This window comes from Triticum aestivum, chromosome 1D (genome assembly GCF_018294505.1).
Source record: "Triticum aestivum cultivar Chinese Spring chromosome 1D, IWGSC CS RefSeq v2.1, whole genome shotgun sequence".
In the NCBI taxonomy this organism is placed as follows: Eukaryota; Viridiplantae; Streptophyta; class Magnoliopsida; order Poales; family Poaceae; genus Triticum; species Triticum aestivum.
The window spans coordinates 25,243,398-25,270,000 of record NC_057796.1 but is presented as its reverse complement, the minus strand read 5'-3'; the positions used below and the strand labels follow the sequence as shown (position 1 = coordinate 25,270,000).

The 26,603-nt window shown below is 41.3% G+C and overlaps 2 non-coding genes across 2 annotated transcripts; both read right to left on the bottom strand.

Annotated features, from left to right (window-relative positions):
• Positions 1-20,410: 20,410 nt before the first annotated feature.
• TRNAE-UUC (transfer RNA glutamic acid (anticodon UUC)) lies at positions 20,411-20,484 on the bottom strand. Its single transcript has one exon. It is a non-coding gene; the product is annotated as a tRNA-Glu (tRNA).
• A 5,344-nt stretch (positions 20,485-25,828) lies between these two features.
• Positions 25,829-25,902, bottom strand: TRNAE-UUC (transfer RNA glutamic acid (anticodon UUC)). Its single transcript has one exon. It is a non-coding gene; the product is annotated as a tRNA-Glu (tRNA).
• Positions 25,903-26,603: the final 701 nt, after the last annotated feature.

The window sequence follows — 26,603 nt, the reverse complement described above, 5'->3', positions numbered from 1 at the left end:
TCCACACGCCATCCGACGATGCTACACCCATCACCGGAACAGTGGCTAGGCGGGGAGAACCTTATTCCATCTTTAGGGGGTCACCACCGCCTCATCTTCCTGAGCAAGACACAGACCCTAAACGAACTCAAAAAAACACCTAAAAACAAAGCAAGATCCCTCCCGCTGGCAAGGGTCGGGGGCCACCACGTCTCCATAGCTTTGGGGCCACTGAAGGGCCTAGCTTCACGGTCATGTTAACTCCTTACTAAATGCTATTGTAAGATTGTGGTGGTTATTTCCCTTACAAAAAGATTGACATGGTTATTATTAATTATTATAAATCACAGTAGCACAAGTAGTAAATAATTTATCAGTTTATAGCTTAGATAACTCGTGTACCTTCCGATGAACTCCTATGTTATCTCCTACTCCAAGGTTTCAGACAAATGATTTCAGTTCAACACTCTCCCAAAATTAGAGACTATGTATCTCATTTTCACCCTACATCTAGGGAGAGAATATATTGTCTCCTCCCTCCCGCCCAACCTAATAGCCACCAACCATAATGAAATTTTCCTCCTGCCATCGCCTCGGAGTTTGTCAGAGCTCGCCAACTAATGTATGCTATTTTTCATCCCCTTTTAGTGTGAAAAGGAAGAAGAAAAGAGTACAAGTGAGGATTTGGGGAAAAGGGGGTGGGTGAGCCCATAAAAATGGGTCCCCAAAGTAGTGAGCACCCAAAAAGGTGTTTTGAAGGGAATTTTTTTTGGGGGGTGGGGTGATTGGAGCTTCTCTAAGTTGTTTTCGTATACATACATCGTTGTATTAAAAGACCATGGTGGCTATTGTAACTAGGTACATTGTTATTTAGGAATGGTTTGTCATACATACCCTACACGCTACAACAGCCATACAAAAGTATTTATTCTATGAAAACACAAAGACTCATATACATGTGTAACTACGTAATAAGCAATTGGATATTGTAATCCTTGTTATCAGATGTATGTTGTCTTATTTGAAATGTGCAACACATTCATCAACAATGTACATTGGTGATATCTTAGAGTTAAGGCATGACAGACTAGACTGAATGACATGAATATTAAGATATTAGTAAATCATGTCACATTCTACGTTTTACTCTATTTAAAAAACATGAAGATATTCGAGTATGTTAGTTTTACCACATGGCATTCTAGTGTTGGAATATAAACAAAACATACAGACTTGCACAACATGGATTGTTCTTTAGTTCTTGAAATATATCAGTTCAAACATGACAAAAAAACAAGACATATATGGCTACATAAAACCATTCGATTAGATAACCGAAGTCCATGTTGTATCAATCATAGGACTATGATGATCTAGCATACTAGATAATCAAAAGGTTCGGTGTATCAATCATTTAAAATTACGAAAACTCTCAAATTTAGTGCTAGATTTGCACTCTTTCTCTTGAAGCTATCATAATAATGGCTTCCCATCACCTTACCAATTCATTATTGGAGATGTCATAAATTTGAGGCATGGTACTTTGAGATTATTACACTTAATGCTGATCAGTTATGGTCTATGTACTTTCACTACATCTACATCAAGACACCCCGCAATAACTAGTCTCACATATGAGCTTCAACATTTCTATTGTGTAGCGACCAACAACATCTGAGTAAGTGGCTAACAATATGTTTTCTACCATGATCGTCAAAATCATTGAAATGAAGCAACATGTTGATTGTGTAGACAAACTATAAGAGCGCCCTAAAAACGACAAGCAACATATCTTCCACAATTATGCATGATCTATCTTTCACCATCTTTGGGCAAGAGTTGTGCCCTAAATATAGGGGACTTGTTGTGAGAACTACCCTATGTGAGGTAAAAGCTTCACATTGGGTGCAGAGGGTGACATAATGCCCCTTCTTATGATACTAGTAGAATTGCAAAATCATTTAATAGCTTTGAACCTGGGAGCTTCACTATAGGTGGAAGTAATTCACATTGAAACACCAATGAATATTGTGCAAAAGTGACGAAACATTCGATTGTGATGGGATCCAACTTCATAGATTCTACTCCAGTAAACTTTTCTCCATGGTTGTAGAAGCTTGCCATAACTAGCAATGGACAAAAGTTACTTGAAATAGAATATAGGAATGTTGATCACATCCCGATTGAATGTTCTATCGCTATTGTGAAATATCCATTGTTATTTCACAACGAGTTGCTTTCCAGCCAAAAGGCTACCACACCTTCACAACTATCAAATGATTTCACAAATCTACTGGCTTCAAACACGGGGCACATGCCACCTTCTGCGTCCAAGGTGAAGCATTTCTTGACACAAGGCAGTGCTCGCTGGAAGGTCCCATGCATTTAGGGATAAACTCTATAGCAACGATGGGGAAAGATGGATCATGCATAATATTTAAAGATATGTTACTTAATGTTCTTATGCCTCTCTTACATTTTTTCAACACAGGTTACTTGTTTGCTTCCTTTCAATGACTTTGATGATGATGACAGAAAAGAGATTGTTCATCACTTACTCAGGGATTTTGACCACAAAATACTAAAGTTCATATGCGCGAATAATCTTTGTAGGTTTCTTGATGTAGAGACAATATAAACTACATGTACATTAGTTTATCTTCATCAGTGTGAGAATCTCAAACATGCATACCTAAAATTTATGGCATCTCCAACAAGATTTGGTAATTTGATGGGAAGCCAATGTTACTATAGCATAAAGAAAATATATAGTCTACCATTTTATTTAGTCATATGTTATGGTGTTAACTCTTTTATTTAGTCATACTTTATGTTCATCTTTTGTGTCATGTTTGACTTACTGTATTTTAAGAAGCTAGTATCAATCCATTTTGTGCAAGTGCATATGTTGTCTTTATAACCCACTGCAAAAATGTTTGCCATGGGGTTAAATTAATATGATTCCACCATTTTTATTCCTTTTTTGAAAAAAATATTAAGGCTCAAAAAGAACGTGACATGATTTACCCAATACCAGTATCTTAATATTCATGATCCATTCGATCTAGTATGTTGGCATGCATGGAACATGAGATATCACCAATATATGTTGATGAAAGCATTGCATGTTTTGAATAACACAAGTACATCCGACAACAAGGATGGCATGCAAAAATATTACCTATCGTCATTCACACAAATATGTATTGTAAAATAGGGAGTATAAGGTAGGATGCTAAGTCACCAAGCAGGGTTGTCTCAAGACATTTGCGGCCCCAAGACGAAACGGAAAATGAGGCCCAAAAATAAAAAAGACATAAAGCTAATACAACTAAAGTATGCATCGATTCAATCATATATTTTCAGCATAAAGTGTATATTGTTTTGTACAATATTTAGAAATACATTGATTATTAATATTACAATAGTGAAGGTAGCACTAAAGCAACAAACTAACCTCATGTTCTATGGAAAAGCATCATCCCTCTAGTATTTCTTGAAAGGAAATTTCCAATCCTATCTTCATAATTGATTTCACCAAAAATCATGTTTCAGTGTTATTGTAGACAATCCATCGAGTCTTGAGTGAAAGTAGAATGCACATAGGATCTAACATTATATTTACATGAATTCTAGGCTTATCAAGATAAGAGAAGAAAAGGATGCCGAACCTTGTAATTTGGATGAACAACTATCTTCCAAATCTTGAACGAGCAACTATCCGCAAAATCAATATATCTGAAACAATCAAAGAAATATAGGACCGATTGACGATTGGGAACAAATAAGGACTAGATCAGCGGATGTCATCAACGCAAATACACATGGAGAAGAAAAATGAAAATTACGCATTACCGACAACAACTAGATGAGGTATAGTACATTTCCAGTTGATGAATAATAAATTGATTGATGATTGATGTGGTTTTGACATACAAAGTCGGGATTGTCCTTCTGATCTTCCAAGATGGAATGATAGCCTAACTAGTATTACTACTAGTATGTTCTCAATGGGAAACCAAAAGTCAAGACCACGTCACCGTTTAAGTTTATCGTGACATAAACTCGCCAATAATTTCACTATTGATAGTAGTATCGATAGGAGCATAGAAGGAATGAGGAACTTACCAACGGTGGTGCGTGTATCAACAACAAGAAGACTATAGACTTGGGGCGATGAACAAAGGCATTGATTCAAGAAAAGTGTTCCATGGAGATGTCTTCATGCAGCGGCACGAGGCGAATTGCTGGACTGGGGTCTCGTAACACTTTGGCTTTTGCTTCGGCTTGAGTACTCATGGCAGAACATGGCGCAACATGGTGTTCAATATCTCAATTTGGTAGAGACTAACGATCCAGCAGATGAACGAAAATGCAGGTAGCTTATTCAGTTTGGGAGATTTGGCGGATCACCCATTCCCCCCCTCTTGTTGATGACCCTTTCACCAAGCCATAAATATTACTTTGTATGAAATAATAACAATATTCACATTGTGCTTCAGCTATTGAGCAACTAAAAGTGACTGAGTAAAGGGAATCAGATTAATATTTCTGCTATCCTGTTTAGCTTATTGATTTCTCAATGCTACTGGATTTTATCCCACTAATATATAACATGATGTCATGATGGCATGAGCTCTGTAACTAATCTGTTGGATGTTATCTTGAATGGAGCTTTAATTTATTTATTTTGCTACGTCACACTATTAATAAGCATCTTATGCACACTAATTCGGAAAATACACAATGTGGAATGAATAGAGAGGATGCAACCATACATAGGAAGAATAAAAAATATGGTATTAGAGATGAGCAGGATGGCCATCGGTCACACAAGAAGATTAGTGGACAAAATAAATGCATATTGATCGGATTAGTGAAGGTAGTTGATTCTTGACATATGCATTATGAATCAATATGGTATGAGCTCACCTTGGGCCTTTAATGAGATATTGAGATGATGAAAGCAAAGGGGCATTGAGCTGGCAAGGCCTAGACTGTTGCTAGGTCATAGGGACAACCAATAGCTCTAGCCCCATTTGTACTAGGTCATATTTAGAGGGATCCTTCTTCCTTCACTTTTCCTAGATATGAGCCAAGAGCCTCCTTGTTTTCGCCGCTCTTCTTTCCTGAAGGCTCACGCGACTACGCTCGCTTTCCCTAGATATGAGTTTAGAACCTCCTTGTTTTCGCTGCTCTTCTCTTCTTAGGGTAGCCACCACTATCGTGGTAATGCCCGCGGAGGCCCCTCGGGTCCTCGTTGCCGTTTTGACTTCTCCGTTGGAGGTGCCATGTCCCCCCTTATTGCGCCATTGCACTACAACCAGGAGCAGGGCCCCCGTGAGAAGCAGAAAATGGGGCCCTAAAACTGAGAAATGCTTATGGATATTTTTGTTTCCTTATATAACTTCAAAAGGCATGTTATTTTTATAATGCTTAGGAATATAAACATTAATTACAAATGAGTATAGGTAATATTCAAGCATATGTTCTACTATAAAGCATGATATTTATAGTATTTTCTAAAAGAAAATGTTCAATTACTTGTTCATAATTAATCTTCTACAAGATGGAAGATCTAATCTTTGGTTCAAAATTGAGGAAATAAGAAATCACCCTTTCACTTATTGCAATTTGTTCGGTAACCTGTATAGAAAATAAGTGCACTTAATTTTCAATTAATTCAAGCACACAAATGCTCAATTGTATGAAGGCAAGAAATTGCAATACCTTTGATTATGTTTGTGTTTTTATTTGACTGCTTACTGCTAGCCTTGGCCCACTGCTTTGCTTGTGGTCTCACCGCTCCTTCAGGGAATGAGGGACGGGAGACAAGGAAGAAGCCAACAGCTTGTAGTCTTGTCGCCCCCATCCATATGCCCCCTGCAATCTGGATCTTACCATGCCAGCGCCGAGTATTTTTCCTCTTGACTCATGATTTCCCAAGCGATTGAATTGAATCAATTCGGTCATGTTTGATTGATGATCATTGTTGACTCGGTTGCTACTACCTATTCAGTCTAACCCAATAAGTACATAGCCTTCAGGAAATGTTTTCAGCCCACACCCCCACAAGCCCAATACCGCTTCATGGCTCTACCTTATTCCTAGTTTCTTTCTTCCACCATGACCGACAACTTAGACTTCGGAGTAAGGTTTCCATGGCAGCGCTATAAACCTGAACTTTTTTCACGAATGCACTATATATCTTGGGTAATGAAAGAAAAAAATATCAAGGCATAAGGGTCGCCCTACCGAGTTCTCCCCCACTTCGAGGGAAAGATTGGGGGTGGTTGTGCGGTTGCAGAACCCACGTGCCCTTAAGGACGACCCGGACCAGGAGCCAGCGTCAATGCCACTGCCTTCCCTGGGAAGGAGGCCCAGGCCTCACATGACACCTTCACCAATTTCCTAGGGTTGAACCCGGGGGATCCTCCGCTCGCTTGACGGTGATGCGACGGTTGCACCACCATCTGGCCACACTCGTGTGCACTCTGAAGAGGCAAGGAGCCTAGTATGGAATGGGGTAGGCACGGGGATGGCGGCAGCAAGAGACATCGGTGGGGAGGGACATGGGAGCGACGACGCGAGAGATGCGAGAGAAGAAACGTGTGTGGCGGCGGCAGGAGGTGGAATGGAGAGATACAAGGGCTAGGGTTTCTACCGTGCTGCCTTTTATTTACCCCCTGTATGAGAATCGAACGGCTATCTACTGTCAAAGAAAGATCGAACGGTCAAGATAATAGGTGAGTTCGCCTGCCTCACTTTCCTCACATTCCCCTAGTTATTACTGGTGGGTAATTATGGAAAATCTCAAGCTAATGAATAACTGTTGTCTATGCATGCTCACTGAATTGCCATTCTACAAGATAAGCATGACTAAGATACTGGTGCTTCTTGACGTCTGTTGCTAATGGGCATGTAATGTGTTTTAAGGTCTATATTGGTCGAGACACACACATTGCACACACATGTTTGCTGGTTAGGAAAAAAAGAAAATGTATCCTAATTAAATTCGGAACAAAAAATCACAAACAAAAGGAGGAACCCCATGAATGCATCAACCTACATGACCATGGGCATGTGTGCCTTGCCAACGATGGTCATGCTCTGGAGGCCTCCTATGCATGCCAGCACTACAATCACCTCATCATGGACATGAGACATAGATAAGAGAAGAGACAAAGGGAGCTACTCAGTATGGTTAGATCACACTATGATGATCAAGGCCGAGCACATGATGGTGGAACCCAACTCACCACTATTTGCGACGGCTTTGTGGTCGGGCTCCAGCTTGCACTAGTGTAGAAATGCTTACAAGCCATCTTAGTTAGTGGCACGCCACTTTTAATCCACACCACAGGTATTTTCCAAGATACTATATAACTACCACTCCTCCCTCTAAATCCTCTATCTAGATAACTCGCCTTCGATCCCCATGCACCCAGAACCTATATACACACTGTTGACTTCTTCGCCTCGATCTGTCGAGGACTAGCTCGGTCATCTTCATCTCTCTAGGTCATGCCGAAATTTCTGTTTCATCAAATTTCTAGCACCCAATTTATCCAATTTTTAGCAAAGGTAATGCCGAGATTTTCTATGACCTCGTTGATTATATATTTTCCTTATATCCTTGGAGGTAGCTTGATCGATTGAACAATATGGATCGTGTTGGTGTAAAGGTTTGCCCCCTTGTGTGTTTGGAGATTGTTGTCAGAAACAGGCATGGACTGATTTGTTTGCTAGTGCACACAGCGATAAATGGTCCAAGCAAGCCCGAGGAGAATGTTGCATTCAGTGTAAAGTTCGATTGCAGAGAAGGATGAGCTACATTTCAAGAAGACATGAAAGCGAGAAGAGTGTATCGAAGGAATTGACCCCTTAAAATTATTGCTGGCGTGAAGCAATATTTGTTAGGTTCATCCGAGGAAAAATGACTATAGTCGAGAAGATTGAAGGTGAAATGAAGACGTAGCATTCCTTACATTTCTCTTCTTTCTCTTATTTGAGTCATAGGACATCCGTACTATTAAGAGGGGTATAGGTTCTCGATGCTTAGGTCCGCTATTATGCTTAGCCCAAACCTTTGAAAGACTGAGATAATTCTCTTTGATTACGGATGATTACCTTGAAGGAAACGTGCCCTAGAGGCAATAATAAGTTTTTATTTACATTTTCTAATATCATGATAATTTTTTATTATTCATGCTAGAATTGTATTAATCAGAAACTTAGTACATGTGTGAATACATAGACAAACAGAGTGTCCCCAGTATGCCTCTACTTGACTAGCTTGTTTATCAAAGATGGTTATGTTTCCTAGCCATAGACATGTGTTGTCATTTGATGAACGAGATCACATCATTAGAGAATGATGTGATGGACAAGACCCATCCGTTAGCTTAGCACTATGATAGTTTAGTTTGTTGCTATTGCTTTCATCATAACTTATACATGTTCCTCTGACTATGAGATTATGCAACTCCCGAATACCGGAGGAACACTTAGTGTGCTATCAAACGTCACAACGTAATTGGGTGATTATAAAGATGCTCTACAGGTGTCTCCGATGGTGTTTCTTGAGTTGGCATAGATCGAGACTAGGATTTGTCACTCCGATTGTCGGAGAGGTATCTCTGGGCCCTCTCGGTAATGCACATCACTATAAGCCTTGCAAGCAATGTGACTAATGAGCTAGTTGCGGGATGATGTATTACGGAACGAGTAAAGAGACTTGCCGGTAACAAGATTGAACTAGGTATGGCGATAACGACGATCGAATCTTGTGCAAGTAACATACCGATGACAAAGGGAACAACGCATGTTGTTGTGCGGTTTGACCGATAAAGATCTTCGTAGAATATGTAGGAGCCAATATGAGCATCCAGGTTCCGCTATTGGTTATTGACCGGAGAGGTGTCTCGGTCATGTCTACATAGTTCTCGAACCCGTAGGGTTCGCACGCTTAACGTTCGATGACGATTGGTATTATGAGTTTATGTGATTTGATGTACCGAAGGTTGTTCGGAGTCTCGGATGTGATCACGGACATGACGAGGAGTCTTGAAATGGTCGAGACATAAAGATTGATATATTGGACCATGTTGTTCGGACACCGGAAGTGTTCCGGAGAGTTTCGGATAAAACCGGAGTGCCGGAGGGTTACCGGAACCCCCCCCCCCGGAAGTTATGGGCCTTAGTGGGCCTTAGGGGAGAGAGAGGGCCACAACCAAGAGGTGGCGCCCCCCCAAGGGGAGTCCAAATAGGACTAGGGGAGGGGGCGCGGCCCCTCTTTCCCTCTCCCTCTCCCTCTCCTTCCCTCTTCACCTAGTTGGACTAGGAAAGGGGGAAACCTACTCCTACTAGGAGTAGGATTCCTCCCCCCTTGGCGCGCCCCTTGTGGCCGGCCGGCCTCCTCCTCCCCTCCTTTATATACGGGGGAAGGGGCACCCCATAGACAGACAAGTTGATCTTTAGCCGTGTGCGGTGCCCCCTCCACAGTTTTACACCTCGGTCATATCGTCGTAGTGCTTAGGCGAAGCCCTGCGCCGGTAACTTCATCATCACTGTCACCACGCCGTCGTGCTGACGGAACTCTCCCTCGGCCTCAGCTGGATCTAGAGTTCGAGGGACATCACCGAGCTGAACGTGTGCAGATCGCGGAGGTGTCGTGTGTTCGGTACTAGATCGGTTGGATCGCAAAGACGTTCGACTACATCAACCGCGTTACTTAACGCTTCTCCTTTCGGTTTACGAGGGTACGTGGACACACTCTCCCCGCTCGTTGCTATGCTTCTCCTAGATAGATCTTGCGTGATCGTAGGAATTTTTTTGAAATACTACGTTCCCCAACAGTGGCATCCGAGCCAGGTCTATGCATAGATGTTATATGCACGTGTAGAACACAAAGAGTTGTGGGCAATAATAGTCATACTGCTTACCAGCATGTCATACTTTGATTCGGCGGTGTTGTTGGATGAAGCGGCCCAGACCGACATTACATGACCGCGTTCATGAGACTGGTTCTACCGCCGTGCTTTGCACACAGGTGGCTAGTGGGTGTCTGTTTCTCCAACTTTAGTTGAATCGAGTGTGACTACGCCCGGTCCTTGTTGAAGGTTAAAACAACACACTTGAAGAAAAATCATTGTGGTTTTGATGCGTAGGTAAGAACGGTTCTTGCTAAGCCCGTAGCAGCCACGTAAAACTTGCAACAACAAAGTAGAGGACATTTAACTTGTTTTTGCAGGGCTTGCTGTGATGTGATGTGGTCAAGACGTAATGATATATAAATTGTTGTATGAGATGATCATGCTTTGTAATAGTTATCGGCAACTAGCAGGAGCCATATGGTTGTCGCTTTATTGTATGGAATGCAATTGCCATGTAATTGCTTTACTTTATCACTAAGCGGTAGTGATAGTCATAGAAGCAATAGTTGGCGAAACGACAACGATGCTTCGATGGAGATCAAGGTGTCAAGCCGGTGACGATGGTGATCATGACGGTGCTTTGGAGATGGAGATCAAAGGCACAAGATGATGATGACCATATCATATCACTTATATTGATTGCATGTGATATTTATCCTTTATGCATCTTATTTTGCTTAGTACGGCGGTAGCATTATAAGATGATCTCTCACTAAATTTCAAGGTACAAGTGTTCTCCCTGAGTATGCACCGTTGCGACAGTTCATCGTGCCGAGACACCACGTGATGATCGGGTGTGATAAGCTCTACGTTCACATACAACAGGTGCAAGCCAGTTTTGCACACGCAGAATACTCGGGTTAAACTTGACGAGCCTAGCATATGCAGATGTGGCCTCAGAACACTGAGACCGAAATGTCGAGCGTGAATCATATAGTAGATATGATCAACATAGTGATGTTCACCATTGAAAACTACTCCATCTCACGTGATGATCGGACATGGTTTAGTTGATTTGGATCACGTGATCACTTAGATGATTAGAGGGATGTCTATCTAAGTGGGAGTTCTTAAGTAATATGATTAATTGAACTTTAATTTATCATGAACTTAGTACCTGATAGTATTTTGCATGTCTATGTTTGTTGTAGATAAATGGCCCGTGCTACTGTTCCGTTGAATTTTAATGCGTTCCTAGAGAAAGCTAAGTTGAAAGATGATGGTAGCAACTACACGGACTGGGTCCGTAACTTGAGGATTATCCTCATTGTTGCACAGAAGAATTACGTCCTGGAAGCACTGCTATGTGCAAGACCCGCTGCAGGAGCAACACCAGACGTTGTGAACGCCTGGCAGAGCAAAGCTGATGACTACTCGATAGTTCAGTGTGCCATGCTTTACGGCTTAGAACCGGGACTTCAACGACATTTTGAACGTCATGGAGCATATGAGATGTTCCAGGAGTTGAAGTTAATATTTCAAGCAAATGCCCGGATTGAGAGATATGAAGTCTCCAATAAGTTCTACAGCTGCAAAATGGAGGAGAATAGTTCTGTCAGTGAACATATACTCAAAATGTCTGGGTATCATAATCACTTGACTCAACTGGGAGTTAATCTTCCGGTTGATAGTGTCATTGACAGAGTTCTTCAATCACTGCCACCAAGCTACAAAAGCTTCGTGATGAACTATAATATGCAAGGGATGGATAAGACAATTCTCGAGCTCTTCGCAATGCTAAAGGCTATGGAGGTAGAAATCAAGAAGGAGCATCAAGTGTTGATGGACAACAAGACCACTAGTTTCAAGAAAAAGGGTAAAGGGAAGAAGGGGAACTTCAAGAAGAACGGCAAGCAAGTTGCTGCTCAAGTGAAGAAACCAAAGTCTGGACCTAAGCCTGAGACTGAGTGCTTCTACTGCAAAGGGACTGGTCACTGGAGGTGGAACTGCCCCAAGTATTTGGTGGATAAGAAGGATGGCAAAGTGAAAGGTATATTTGATATACATGTTATTGATGTGTACCTTACTAATGCTCGCAGTAGTGCTTGGGTATTTGATACTGGTTCTGTTGCTCATATTTGCAACTCGAAACAGGGGCTACGGATTAAGCGGAGATTGGCTAAGGACGAGGTGACGATGCGCGTGGGAAATGGTTCCAAAGTCGATGTGATCGCCGTCGGCACGCTACCCCTACATCTACCTTCGGGATTAGTTTTAGACCTGAATAATTGTTATTTGGTGCCAGCGTTAAGCATGAACATTATATCTGGATCTTGTTTGATGCGAGACGGTTATTCATTTAAATCAGAGAATAATGGTTGTTCTATTTATATGAGTAATATCTTTTATGGTCATGCACCCTTGATGAGTGGTCTATTTTTATTGAATCTCGATAGTAGTGATACACATATTCATAGTGTTGTAGCCAAAAGATATAAGTTTAATAATGATAGTGCAACTTATTTGTGGCACTGCCGTTTAGGTCATATTGGTGTAAAGCGCATGAAGAAACTCCATGCTGATGGGCTTTTGGAATCACTTGATTATGAATCACTTGATGCTTGCGAACCATGCCTCATGGGCAAGATGACTAAGACTCCGTTCTCCGGAACAATGGAGCGAGCTACAGACTTATTGGAAATAATACATACTGATGTATGCGGTCCTATAAGTGTTGAGGCTCGCGGCGAGTATCGTTATTTTCTGACCTTCATAGATGATTTGAGCAGATATGGGTATATCTACTTGATGAAACATAAGTCTGAAACATTTGAAAAGTTCAAAGAATTTTAGAGTGAAGTGGAAAATCATCGTAACAAGAAAATAAAGTTTCTACTATCTGATCGTGGAGGTGAATATTTGAGTTACGAGTTTGGTCTTCATTTGAAACAATGCGGAATAGTTTCACAACCCACGCCACCCGGAACACCACAGCGTAATGGTGTGTCCGAACATCGTAACCGCACGTTATTAGATATGGTGCGATCTATGATGTCTCTTACTGATTAACCGCTATCGTTTTGGGGTTATGCTTTAGAGACGACTGCATTCACGTTAAATAGGGCACCATCTAAATCCATTGAGACGACACCATATGAACTCTGGTTTGGCAAGAAACCCAAGTTGTCGTTCCTTAAAGTTTGGGGCTGCGATGCTTATGTGAAAAAGCTTCAACCTGATAAAATCGAACCCAAATCAGAGAAATGTGTATTCATAAGATACCCAAAGGAAATTGTTGGGTACACCTTCTATCACAGATCCGAAGGCAAGATTTTGTTGCTAAGAATGGATCCTTTCTAGAGAAGGAGTTTCTCTCAAAAGAAGTGAGTGGGAGGAAAGTAGAACTTGATGAGATAATTGTACCTACTCCCTCATTGGAAAGTAGTTCATCATAGAAATCAGTTCCAGTGATTCCTACACCAATTAGTGAGGAAGCTAATGATGATGATCATGAAGCTTCTGATCAAGTTATCACCGAACCTCGTAGGTCTACCAGAGTAAGATCCGCACCAGAGTGGTACGGTAATCCGGTTCTGGACGTCATGTTACTTGACCATGACGAACCTACGAACTATGAGGAAGCGATGATGAGCCCAGATTCCGCGAAATGGCTTGAGGCCATGAAATCTGAGATGGGATCCATGTATGAGAACAAAGTGTGGACTTTGGTTGACTTGCCCGATGATCGGCAAGCCATAGAAAATAAATGGATTTTCAAGAAAAAGACTGACGCTGACGGTAATGTTACTGTCTACAAAGCTCGACTTGTTGCGAAAGGTTTTCGACAAGTTCAAGGAGTTGACTACGATGAGACTTTCTCACCCGTAGCGATGCTTAAGTCTGTCTGAATCATGTTAGCAATTGTCGCATTTTATGATTATGAAATTTGGCAAATGGATGTCAAAACTGCATTCCTGAATGGATTTCTGGAAGAAGAGTTGTATATGATGCAACCAGAAGGTTTTATCGATCCAAAGGGTGCTAACAAAGTGTGCAAGCTCCAACGATCCATTTATGGACTGGTGCAAGCCTCTCGGAGTTGGAATAAACGTTTTGATAGTGTGATCAAAGCATATGGTTTTATACAGACTTTTGGAGAAGCCTGTATTTACAAGAAAGTGAGTGGGAGCTCTGTAGCATTTCTAATATTATATGTGGATGACATATTGTTGATTGGAAATGATATAGAATTTCTGGATAGCATAAAAGGATACTTGAACAAGAGTTTTTCTATGAAAGACCTCGGTGAAGCTGCTTACATATTGGGCATCAAGATCTATAGAGATAGATCAAGACGCTTAATTGGAATTTCACAAAGCACATACCTTGATAAGATTTTGAAGAAGTACAAAATGGATCAGTCAAAGAAAGGTTCTTGCCTGTGTTACAAGGTGTGAAGTTGAGTGAGACTCAATGCCCGATTACTGCAGAAGATATAGAGAAAATGAAAGTCATTCCCTAGGCCTCATCCATAGGTTCTATCATGTATGCCATGCTGTGTACCAGACCTGATGTGTGCCTTGCTATAAGTATAGTAAAGAGGTACCAAAGTAATCCATGAGTGGATCACTGGACAGGTCAAGAACATCCTGAAATACCTGAAAAGGACTAAGGATATGTTTCTCGTTTATGGAGGTGACAAAGAGCTCGTTGTAAATGGTTACATTGATGCAAGCTTTGACACTGATCTGGATGACTCTAAGTCGCAAACCGGATACGTATTTATATTGAATGGTGGAGCTGTTAGTTGGTGCAGTTCCAAACAGAGCGTCGTGGCGGGATCTATGTGTGAAGCGGAGTACATAGCTGCTTCGGAAGCAGTGAATGAAGGAGTCTGGATGAATGAGTTCATATCCGATCTAGGTGTCATACCTAGTGCATCGGGTCCAATGAAAATCTTTTGTGACAATACTGGTGCAATTGCCTTGGCAAAGGAATCCAGATTTCACAAGAAGACCAAGCACATCAAGAGACGCTTCAATTCCATCCGTCATCAAGTGTCGGAAGGGGACATAGAGATTTGCAAGATACATATAGATCTGAATATTGCAGACCCGTTGACTAAGCCTCTCTCACGAGCAAAACATGATCAGCACTAAGACTCCATGGGTGTTAGAATCATTACAGTGTAATCTAGATTATTGACTCTAGTGCAAGTGGGAGACTGAAGGAAATGTGCCCTAGAGGCAATAATAAAGTTGTTATTTACATTTCCTAATATCATGATAAATGTTTATTATTCATGCTAGAATTGTATTAACCGGAAACTTAGTACATGTGTGAATACATAGACAAACAGAATGTCCCTAGTATGCCTCTACTTGACTAGCTTGTTTATCAAAGATGGTTATGTTTCCTAGCCATAGACATATGTTGTCATTTGATGAACGAGATCACATCATTAGAGAATGATGTGATGGACAAGACCCATCCGTTAGCTTAGCACTATGATCGTTTAGCTTTTTGCTATTGCTTTCATCATAACTCATACATGTTCCTCTGACTATGAGATTATGCAACTCTCGAATACCAGAGGAACACTTAGTGTGCTATCAAACGTCACAACGTAACTGGGTGATTATAAAGATGCTCTACAGGTGTCTCCAATGGTGTTTGTTGAGTTGGCATAGATCGAGATTAGGATTTTTCACTCCGATTGTCGGAGAGGTATCTCTGGGCCCTCTCGGTAATACACATCACTATAAGACATGCAAGCAATGTGACTAATGAGTTAGTTGCAGGATGATGTATTACGGAACGAGTAAAGAGACTTGCCGGTAACGAGATTGAACTAGGTATTGTGATACCGACGATCGAATCTCGGGCAAGTAACATACCGATGACAAAGGGAACAACGTATGTTGTTGTGCGGTTTGACCGATAAAGATCTTCATAGAATATGTAGGAGCCAATATGAGCATCCAGGTTCCGCTATTGGTTATTGACCGGAGAGGTGTCTCGGTCATGTCTACACAGTTCTCAAACCCGTAGGGTCCGCACACTTAACGTTCGATGACGATTGGTATTGTGAGTTTATGTGATTTGATGTACCGAAGGTTTTTCGGAGTCCCGGATGTGATCACGGACATGACAAGGAGTCTCAAAATGGTCGAGACATGAAAATTGATATATTGGACCATGTTGTTCAGATACCGGAAGTGTTTCGGAGAGTTTCGGATAAAACCGGAGTGCCGGAGGGTTACTGGAACCCCACCGGGAAGTTATGGGCCTTAGTGGGCCTTAGGGGAGAGAGAGGGCCACAACCAAGAGGTGGCGCCCCCCCCCCCCAAGGGGAGTCCGAATAGGACTAGGGGAGGGGGCGCGGCCCCTCTTTCCCTCTCCCTCTCCTTCCTTCTCCTCCTAGTTGGACTAGGAAAGGGGGAAACCTACTCCTACTAGGAGTAGGATTCCTCCCCCCTTGGCGCGCCCCTTGTGGCCGGCCGGCCTCCTCCTCCCCTCCTTTATATACGGGGGAAGGGGGCACCCCATAGACACACAAGTTGATCTTTAGCCGTGTGCGGTGCCCCCCCCTCCACAGTTTTACACCTCGGTCATATCGTCGTAGTGCTTAGGCGAAGCCCTGCGCCAGTAACTTCATCATCACCGTCACCACGCCGTCGTACTGAGGGAACTCTCCCTCGGCCTCAGCTGGATCTAGAGTTCGAGGGACGTCAATGAGCTGAACGTGTGCAGATCGCGGAGGTGCCGTGCGTTCGGTACTAGATCGGTTGGATCGCGAAGACGTTCGACTACATCAACCGCGTTACTTAACGCTTCCGCTTTCGGTCTACGAGGGTACGTGGACACACTCTCCCCGCTCGTTGCTATGCTTCTCCTAGATAGATCTTGCGTGATCGTAGGATTTTTTTTTGAAATACTACGTTCCCCAACATACCTATCAGTAGAAGATGTTGTTCTTCGGTGCTACAAGAGATATCTTTCGGACCGAAGAGTTAGCATTTCTTGCTCTGCAAGGAATGTTACCGTTGTGCTCAAAATCCGACCGTTGGAAACGTGTCGTTCAGCCATTCGCTGATCCGTGTGTCCAATTTGGCCATTTCCCATCAGGAAAGGATGCGGCTATATATAGATGCCCCGCTCCAACGTTGTCTGTTGGCTGCTCCGCTTGAGATTTCTGAGAAGATTGATTGGGCATCCCCTCTCGAGAGATTTGAGTTTAAGATCCACCGAGAGAAAACCAAGAGCCAAAATTTAGACGGTGGTTGAGCATCACAGTAGATCTGAGTTAGAGTTCTTGTACCTATTACTCTTGAGAGCTGCGCACTCTCTAGACGGATAGGTGTCGGCTTGAGTGATGAAGAGTAATTGTCTTCACCAAGAAAAGTCTTCGGCAGTCAAGAGTAATTGTGGTTCGCGAAGAAGTCTGTCAAAGATTTGGAGATCATCGACAAGTATCTACCATGAGTGAAATCAACCGGAGTCTCATCGGCTTCGAGTTGAAGGGGAATACAATGAAGAGAGGTTTGCTTGTTCAATCACAAGTCCCTCCAACCAGAAGTAGTCCTTTGGTAGAAGGGCGAACTGGTCTACAAAATTCATCTGTCGCCATCGAGCACCACCGGTTCATTCTACTCTACTGTATTTCCTTCACCAGTTTACTTTCGGCACTTCGTATTGATAGATATCTATGATGTACTATATCTGCCATCTATTAGTCGTCTGTATCGTCCATGTTGTTTAGTGTCTTTCAGTTGGTTATTCTCAAGGTTGTTTGTTTGTATGTGCGCCTCCTTGTTCTGTGGTGTTACTTTGTCATTCAACTGGGTTATATTCTTAGTAACATCTCGCACTAGTTTGCTCTCGCCGGGTACTGTGCTTTAACTCTTCTTGCCCGCGTCTCTATCTGTTCTTCAGTAGTCTTTCGTATCTCGTTTACTCCCATGCATTCTAGTTCATCCCTGTTTGCTTTCTCATGTTGTTTTATCTGGTAGCATAATACATTACCATCGTGATTGTCAAAACAGTGAGCTATTATGCGCGAATGATTATAACATCTTTCCTAGGAAGATTTTCTTAGCTCTAATCTATTAGCCTGTACTTGATCTACTGAAATATTTCCGCTGCTGTGATTGGGCTCGGTTCAAACTTCCGCAAGAATTTTTTAATCTCCCATTCACCCCACCCCCTCTAGTCGATATACTCTCGATCCTTGTAGATCGAACTATAAATGGGTTCTTCAAGGAGGCGGTGGAAGATATGAATCGAATGGGTAAAGCGGAGATGTTACGTCCTTGTAAAAAGTGCAAGAACGAAGTTTTGATCAACCGTTTTACTTCTCATGTGAGGATGCACTTGCCCGGACATGATTTCATGCCTGGTTATATACGGTGGACAAGGCATGGTGAGGACGAGGAGGATGTTGTTTCCGACATCAAAGGGACGGCAGATGAGGACGCGAGAAACCATTTTAACAAAGAGCCGAAAGGGGGAAGGGCCAAGAGGCAGTCGAACATGAAGAACATCATCAGGACAAATAATAAGGATAGTTGGCCCAACGCTTGTACACAACCGACCCGACAAAGTCAAGCCGTGTTGTCGTTGATCCATTAGAAGACTTTGACCAATCTGGTGTTGACCATATGGAAGATGACGACTACAACGAAGAAGGGTACACCACCCGAGGGAGCAAAACTACGTTGCCTGAGACCTAACTTTCCGTTGAGAAGATTGTGAAACGATGTCGTCGTATTGATTTATGTAATCCTTTAATTAGGATTTGTATCGACCGCACTTATAACTGCACCATATATTGATTGATATATGTACTTTGTATTGATCTAATTAATCTACATTAGTTTTATTGTAAATTATGAAAGAAAAATAAAAGTACAAAGCCACGCCACGCTCAAAATTGCAAAAAATAAAAATTGTTTGCCTCCCAAACGGCTAAGTGTTGGGTGGAAATACCAAAAACAACTCCTATATTTCATTCTCTTCCATAAAAAAATAAGATAAAACATTTCATACGCTCACTTTCATTCTACAATCCATGGAAATCGGCCAAATTATTTTTTGTCAAAAACCGAACAAGTTTAAACTAGCAGAAAGATTTAGCGCTACATGTGGTTTTTGTATAGCTGACAAGAGGCCAGAGCTGCAATTTGGGTATAGTAAAATAAAAAAAGGCAGCAACACAAAAGAGCCATATTTAGTGATATATGATGGTTTTTGTATAGTTAGCAAGTGCTGCAATTTGGATATCTATATATATACCTATTAATAAAGTAAGGTGCGTTTTGTTAATTTTTCATCCGTTCACCATCGAAAATATTTTTTTCTATCCGAGGTGGTACTAAATTCTAATGCGTTTGTCTACTATAGGGAGTAGAAAAGAATTTTTTGTACATGGGCCGCGCGCTGTGGCCCACCGAAACCAGCCCATTTATTTTTCTGTTCATGCAGTTGGGAAAATTCTATTTTGCGCATTGGGCGATAAATACTCAGAGTTTTGCATAGGACAACCAATAATGGGCTGGCCCATTTTTCTTTTTTCTGTGTTTTACTTCTATTTTTATTCTCCTTTCCCTATCTCTTTTTCCCTTCCAAGTTTATTTTTCTTTTAGATTTTATTTCATAAATTAAAAATTCTCAAAATCATCCAGAATTATAAAAAATTGGAAAATCTTCTGAATTCGATTTGCAAAATATTTCCCATTTTTTAAAAATATTTTTTTCAAAATTGTTCGATATTTCTATAAATAAAATAGCATTTCAAAAATGCTCCAAATTCTAAAAATATTCTTGTTTTAGTGAAATTTTAGAAAATAAAAATAATATTCGTGTATAAAATATAAACATTTCTAAAAGTCTTATGAATTTTCAACACATGTTCCCGTTTAAAAAACATGTTTACAAAAAATTGAAATAATGTTCATGTTTTTTGTAAAACAAGTTGGTGTTTTCAGAAAATGTTTGTGAATTTTAAACACTTTCATATATTGTTCGTATTTTTTTCGAACGTCTACATAATTTACAAAAAAACTGTGCGGGATTTAAAAAAATCTTCATGTCTATTAGAATATTCAGAAACTTCATATCTTAAAATCCTTGATTGAAAGGATTGAAAGGAAGAGTAGATTGAATAACTCATGGACCTTCTCTAGCGTATGATGATGCAACAAAACTCTTAAATGCCCTCGATCAATGAATGGAAAATAGGGAATTGAATTCCTTCACACGCGGTGAAACCGAGAAGTTAAATGTTCCTTTTTCGTGTGCACACAGGGTTTTTTTTGCACATATAATTCTCTCTGACTTTAAATGCATACTGTTTTATCTCCCGTAGTCTCTCTGACTTTAAATGCATACTGTTTTATCTCCCGTAGTCCCATTACAACGCACAGGCATATATGCTAGTAGTCAAAATAAAAGGCAGCACATCACAGAATCCCATTGCAACGCACAGGCATATATGCTAGTAGTCAAAATAAAAGGCAGCACATCACAGAAACTAGAGAAAACAAAAACAAAAAAGGCTCCATTGCCGGGATTTGAACCCGGGTCGCCTGGGTGAAAGCCAGGTATCCTAACCGGGCTGGACGACAATGGATTCGTGACTAGTTATGGATTCTGAGCTCTATATCACCGACGTACAGTACGTGAGATGTGATATACTAGTTCTATCGCCGTTTCCTTCCACACTCATCTTTTCCTACGAGAAATAAATAAATAACTGCTTATATCACCGAAACCGCATGTACATTGTCACCTTCTGCAAAACAAAAACACTGCACTAACAACACACGGGCTGCACATCAAAATCCCCTTTCGACAAAACAACAAATTATCGCTCTGAACCGTGCCCGATACGACCTTTCCAGCGATGCCCTTCGCTCTGTTAATTAAACTATAATAATTGCTAGAGCAAAGGGGCCAATTTCTATGGCAAGATTCCGCCTACAACCAGAAGAAAGGAAGAAATATGAATCTTGTTCTGATGCCGAAGGAGGATATCTAAACAGAAATTCGCCAAATGAAGGGGCGACCACCCCCTGTTCTTGGAAGTACAAGAGCTCACTAGGGAGAGAAGGGCTCCGGATGGTGGCAATTCGGGTGTCGTCGCACCGGTTCCGGCGCCGCTGGCTCCTGATCAGCTTGGCTTCGATCGAGGCAACAAGGGAAAGAATAATTCGGATCCAGCCTACATCGGGAAGAAACAAGAGAGAGAGAGAAAATGTGTCGCCGCTGTGCAGTCGGGGGAAGGATCCGAAACTGTTAACCAGCTGCCACGTGCCCCTGGATTGCGGTCGTCCGACCTGTTAACAAGAGGTAAAACATCTCCATTCAACATGAAGACTTTCTTAAAAGACTATGAGGGACTCGCACACTATAAATGTCAGCACCGTAAAGATTGAGGCGATTTGTGAGAGCTTCACGATTTCACATGCCATAGCTAAGGTTAAATTCCAAATATTTCGAACATAGAGATGCAAATGCACCTGCACAAATTGACGTACAATTGTGAGATTGCCATTCATTCACAATGTTTTCATTTTCATTTTTTTTTGTCAAGGACTTGGGGCTATTCGTAAGTCCTTCACGCTTATGTTAGATTCATATCGAATGTGATTATGAGATTCTTGTGGTTATTCTTGATTGTGACATTGTAGAAAGTCATTGTAACACAGGTCATAAACAATTTCTTAGATTGTGCCTTATAAAACTCTAAACATCTCCTTGAGGCAAAAATAAAATAACTCTAACATTTCCCTTGCACTCGTACTCTATCTGGTATTTTAGGATTTTGGACAAAAAAACACTTGAACTATCTCCCTATTGACCCCCAAAGTAGAGACCCCCCCCATCCAGGATTCCATCTCCTTTCTTCTTTCATCTAGGAACAAGGTGCCTCATCACTCCCCTAACCCCAAACGCCACTAACCACCATGAAACTTTTCCTCCTACCACTACCCTTGGAATTCATCAGAGCTCACCAGAGACTGCCGCTGGAGCTTGTCGGTCGCCCTCCATTATTTTTACCCCTTTCAATGTGAAACGAAGAAAAAAAAATAGTATGAGTTAAGGGGGCGGGGGATGGTTGTGGTGTCCATAAAAGAAGAGGTCCCCAAAGTAGGGATGGCCCCTCCTCAAAACGGTTTATGAGTGAAATTTTAGGGGGACGGGTGATCGGGGTTCCTCTTATTACTCTCCAATTATTGATACTTTACCAACTTTATTTAGAATTAGAGATTTACAATACAGGTGAATAGCATCACGCAGCATATGATTAGCTTACACATAAGGAGGCATGTGCACAAGTTAATACACATGGCTTGTCACCTTTGTTAAGTCTGGATGGGAATGTTGAAATTCAGCCTTTCTTTTGATGATAGTAGCTTTCTAAAACAGTTCGATGACCATGGCAGTGGTAGCTTGACTTCCAGTGAAAGAAACTTAGTGTGAAATACCAATGGATCTTTCAAAGTAGTGATAGAACATTCGATTGTGATGTGGTCAAACTTAACATATTGTACTTCAAGTAAACCTTATTCCATGAACTTATAGTATATTGTCATCCTACATTCTCCCTATGTACTAAGTAGCTTTATCACTCCATTCCCCTTGCATTCTAAGTATTGTCCTAAGAAAAATAACTATAGGAAAACATTGTCCTCACTTTTGCATTTTGGCACATAAGGTCGGCAAGAATGTAGATGTGCTTTTGGCACTTACGATTGGTTCCTTTAGGGTACTACTTAATTGACCAATCATGCCCACCAACATGGAAGGTCTGTGACCTAATAAAGTTACCAACACTCCTGACTATAGTGTCAACAAGCAAATTGGTGTTGACAACTTCACCAGGTCACACTGCTTCCAGGTTAGTGGGTATGATTTTTTAATTAGGCAACACACTAACAGAATCAATTGTAAGAGGTAAAATAGCGCCTGCATTTTTCCTGAGCTTATGAGAAAAAATGCAGAAGTGAGGGCAATATTTTTCTTATAGTCCAATTTCCTTTGGATAACACTTAGAATATAAGGGAACTGGAGTGGAGTTATCTAGTATAGGGAGAATTTTAAGATGGCAAGCTACTAGAAAGTTATGGAAAAAGTTCACTTGAAGTAGAATATGTGAAGTTTGGTCCCATCCCAAACAAATGTTTCATTACTATTGTGAAAGATCCATGATTTTGTATATTGGGTTACTTTCACCTGAAGTGAAGCAACCGCCGCCAGAGCTATTAAATGGTTTTACAAGCCTAATAACATCAAATGAGGGGGGAAATGTCACCTTGTACATCCAAGGAGAATTTCTTGCACATAAGGCAATGCTCATGGCATGATCCCTTGGATTTAGGGCTCGGCTCTATGGGCCAACAATGGTGAAAGATGGACCATGCATAACTATTGTATGCTACCTAATGTTCTTTTTTATGACGATGACAAAAAAGAGATTGATAGCTACTTACTCAAGGTTGTTAATTGCTATATAGAAAGACTAAAGCTCAATGTGAGTTTATTCTTTGCAAATGGCTTGATGTAGAGATAGTGGCAACTACATATGCATTAATTGGTCATCGACCATTAGTGTAAGAATCTGAACTGTGCATGCCTTAAATTTATGGCCTCTCCAATGAGAATTGTAAGTTGATGGGAAGCCAAGAGTATGCCATCCTTAATGGAAACATAGGGTCAATAATTAGCGATATTAGGGAGTGTTTGGAAGGTCTACTCTAGCACTAGAGGTATTAGAGAGTGTTTGTAATTTCTCTTAAATCTAGTATGCATTTCAATTTTTAATGCTTTTTTGTATCATATGTTATGTTCATCATTTCTATCATGTTTGACTTAATTATATTTGAAGAAACTAATATCATCCCATGATGTGCGAGTGCATATAATTTTCTTTACAACCCACCACAAGAATGTCATGGGTTTGAATTAACACAATTCCACTACCTTCATTTTTTGGAAACATATATTAGTGTTCATAAGTCACTTGCATTCACTATAGCATGCCACATCGTACACAGAAGATGAAATATCACTAGTGTTTTTTGCCGATGAATGTGCTCCTTTTGAATAACACAAGTACATCTAAGGACAAGGATGATATGTGAAATTATTAGATGTTCTCATTTACACAAATATGTATTGCCAGACTGGGACTCTAAAGGAAGCCCTACAACTTTTTTTAGATGAAAGGTGCAAGGAGCGCCCAACTTTAAATTAACAAAGACAACAAAGGCCACACACAGTTATACAAAACCCTACAACACTAAGCATCAGGCTGTTAAGTCATAGGGTACACCAATGTTATTATATGAAGTATTAATTATATTCATTGTACACTTAGAGCGATGAAAAACTAAAAGTAAATTAGTGTTGGAACCAGATTAAGAATTGTTCTATTATTAGATAACCCCCCTACATAACATGTTGTCATGATTCCATGGGGACCATCACTAATTTGTTGGATATTTTCTTGAATGGGGATTTTATAGGCATACCAATTATGAAAAAGATACAACCTATGATGAATCTAGAAGGCATGCCATAAAATAGGAAGGAGAAAGGTAAGGGAACATAATTAGTTAACTACCATGGTATTGGAGACGAGGAGAACGGATGATGATCTCACCAAGGTCTGGTGGACAAAATATATGCATACAAATCGAATCAATGAAGGGTAGTTGATTCTTGACCTATGAATTATGAAATAATATAGGATAAGTTCGCCTCGGGCTTTCGATGTTACCTGGAGATGTTGAAAGCAGACGGGGCGTCGGCTGCCATGTAGACCTCCTGACCTCTACTCCGAGGTTGCTCCATCGCTACAAGCCACCTCCGGCGTTGCTTCCGTTTTGACACATGAATTGGGTGAGAGGAGAGCAAGATTGTCAGCGGAGGGGCTCTGGATCCATTATCGTCGAAGTAATGCCCGCGGAGGCGCTCTGGATCCTTGCCATCATTTCATCTTTGTAGGGGAGGTGCTCCGGTCCTCCTTACCGTGCATATGTACTACACCCAACAGAGATTGAAAGCGCCACTACCTTTGTAGGGGAGGGGCTCTGGATCCTCCATCGTTTCACTTGTACGGGAGGTGCTCTGGTCCTCCTTACCATGGATCTGTACAACACTCAACATATATTGTGAGCGCCACTACCTTTTTGGGAGGAGGTATGTGCCTCACATGAGATCGCCGCAAATTCTCCTGAGGTTGAACCCATGAGTCCTCCGCGTCCTCGCTTGTCAGCGTCGCGAAATCGCATCTGCGTATCGCCACACATGTGAGCGCCCTTACGATGCAAGGAGCCAAGGATGGAAAGAGACGGGGACATGGGCACATGCATCAAGAGATCCAGGCGAGGAGGGGCGTGAGAGTGACGAGAGAGGAGAGGAGGAACGTATGTGGCGTCGGCATGGGGTGAATGGAGAAAGGCAAGGACTAGGGTTTCTTACACCCCCTCCCCCTTTATATCTACCTACCACTTGAGCATCAAATGACTATCGACCACCAAAGAAAAGATCGGATGGTCAAGAGAATCTACCTGAGGTGGCTTATCTTACCTTCCCTCAATTCTGAAGATATTATTGTGGATGATTATGAATAATGTCCAGCTGAGGATTAAGTTGTTTTCTAGGATCTGCCGTTGGATTGCCATCCTACGGCACAATTGCTGCAGTTTGAGTATAGCCAAAATAAAAAGCAGCCAAGCTGTTTTTCAAGGGAAGAAGGTCAAGTTTAAACTTAGCATCAATATTTAGTACTACACAAGGGCAGCAATTTGGGTATATATTCAAAAATAAAAGTTGAAACGAAAAAGAAATGAAAAAAGGGGCAGCAATTTGGGTATATATTAAAAAATAAAAGTTGAAACGAAAAAAGGGGCAGCAATTTGGGTATATATTCAAAAATAAAAGTTGAAACGAAAAGGAAATAAAAAGGTCTCCATTGCCGGGATTTGAACCCGGGTCGCCTGGGTGAAAGCCAGGTATCCTAACCGGGCTGGACGACAATGGATTGTTGAATAGTATTAAGATTCTTTCTATATACTTCTGTGTTCGATGTCGATGGTCGGGGGCTGGGTTCGAATCTGTAGTCTCATCCGTGTTTTCTCAGTTTCTCTGTTCATATGGATTGGGGAAGAGATGAGAAAAACTCCAGGATCTTTGATGAACCCGCCGCCGGCGCCGTGTGCTCTCTATACTGCTCTGTACTCTTTGCTCAGAGCCCTTGCTCTGTTTGTTTCTGCGCCCATACCTTGCTTGACTGTAAGCACTCTTTTTTATTCCCCTTTCCTGCTTAATAATAGTTCGGCGAGAGGATATAGTGACGAATCAGTAAGGGACTTTCCAATTGATTTCTTCACGTGGGTGTTTTCAGATTTGCTCACCTGCATGTTGTCCTTTGCGGCAAAAATCCCTTCTCTGAAGCTAAAGGCCATTTCTGTTCATGTTGTATGGTTATGTGTAGCATCAAATACATTTTTCTCAGCTAATGTTTGTTTGGCTACTTATCTGACCAAAATAATGCATCCTTTTCTTGATAAACTCTTGTAGGTAGACTCAAGAACAAAATGATTATATGATATATGTTTCATCTGATCCTTTTCCTCTCTGACCTTTCGACTAAGTTGCCAAAATGCTGGTGTCCTTTCATCAGTAGTTATACCTGAACATAGCAGAGCTGCCGCGAATCTGAGGAACTTCATCAGATCCTTT